The following is a 1,816-nucleotide window of genomic DNA, read 5'->3' as shown; positions in this document are numbered from 1 at the left end:
ATCTATAGATACGGTAACTATGCAGAGATAAAGGTTTTGAATTTTGAAAGAAAATGCCATGGAAATTATGTAAGTCATGGACTGGCCGGCAGGTCTCGCCCTAGACCAGCTCCATACCCGTCCCCTCATTGGGTGCTAAAAGAAACTTACTCACCTCCTGGTTTCTGCCTTGGTGACTCAGCTTTGCTCTCGGGAATGTGGCCCTGCCTACCTAGCTGTCAGGCTCAGATGCTGACAGCTTTCAGCTGACTTGGGCACGACGTCCTCGTGCCGCCCTGTCTGCTCACAGTTACAAATTGGAGCCAGCCCAGGTGTCCTGGCAATCTGCTCTGGTTTCAGTTGCTGTGACACTGATACTTTAGGAGACTCAGACTGGGATGTGATGAGTCCCTCAGATTTGGGGAGGTCCAGGGGTCCACTCTAAAGGAACCTACTGTCTTGCGTCCCTTGTTAGAAGTGATGGACATGGACAAAACGGATGGAAGGAACTAGAAGGGCCCTATGGCTTGTCCTCTCATTTCACAGTTATAACGTGGCCACAAAGTCCTGCATAGAGCCCAAGTCTCGTATGTGCAACAGGTTGTTTTTTTTTCTGAGATTAAGGATAAAGTACTTTTAAAACAAGGAGAATGGTATCTTGCCTTGTTACCTACCATGAAAAAAGGGGAAATCGTGTCAAGCAGACCTTAACAGTTGCAGACTGTTAGTCCATCCCCACTGTGAAGTAGCCCCGGTATCCAGAGAATGAGACAGGGGATGTAATAAATTAAATGCTTTTTCTATAATCCTTGAAATAGATGGGGCATGACTTTCTTGAGTCTTCTGGAGTTCTCTGGCCAAGTTCACCCAGGCCTGGCTGAACTAAATATATTGAGGTCAGTATGTACCTTATATGTATAGGTATTTTAAAATTATATACATGTACTATCAAACATTTGGAAAGTATAAAACAATGATTTTTCACCCCAAATTTTATTATGGGTACAAAGCCTTTGGGGTCCAGTAAAATACTTAGTGCAAGCAAAGAGAGTGCCTCAGCCAGGTGATCAAGGCCAGCATCCACAGTGACAAGTCATGGTGACAGCCATGCACCCTTGATATGGTGTGGTGAACATGGCACTTTAACCTCTGTGTCTTCCTCCTCAGTCACACATAACCCCAGGGTCTTATGAGAAAAACATCACAGGGGCTTCCTACAAAATACCTAACCAGTGTACCTCCAAACTGTCACAATCATCAAAAACAAGAAAAGTCTGAGAAACTCTCACAGTCAAGAGGATCTTAAAGAGACACAACTAAATATAATGTATTCTGGGACATAAAAGACATCAGTGAAAACTAAGGAAATCTGAATAAGCTATGGACTTTAGTTGAGAGAGTACGGGAGGGAAGGTGGTGTTGGTCAGTTCCTCCAATGTGAAGTTTTCCCCCTCCCCCTTCCCTCTTTGCCTCTTTGGAAGAAGGTCACTAAGTGCCATTTACACATAAGGAGTGGAGAGTTATGCTCCCCCCATAACTTAATATTGTTATTTTTAAAGATTTTATTGGGGATTTGGGGAAGGGAACAGTGTCGGGGAATTGGGGAAGGGGAACACTGTTTTTCCAGGACTCATCATCTCCAAGTCAAGTTGTTGTCCTTCAATCTTAGTTGTAGAGGGCACAGCTCAGCTCCAAGTCCAGTCGCCACTTTCAATCTAGTTGTGGGGGGGAGGAGAACAGCCCACCATCCCATAGGGGAGTCAAACCAGCAACCTTGTTAAGAGCACACACTGTCACCAGCTGTGCCATCTGGTCACCCATTGGCAGTTCAGCGGCA

This window comes from Hipposideros armiger, unplaced genomic scaffold (genome assembly GCF_001890085.2).
Source record: "Hipposideros armiger isolate ML-2016 unplaced genomic scaffold, ASM189008v1 scaffold_330, whole genome shotgun sequence".
Taxonomy (NCBI): domain Eukaryota; kingdom Metazoa; phylum Chordata; class Mammalia; order Chiroptera; family Hipposideridae; genus Hipposideros; species Hipposideros armiger.
This window is presented reverse-complemented; position numbering follows the sequence as displayed.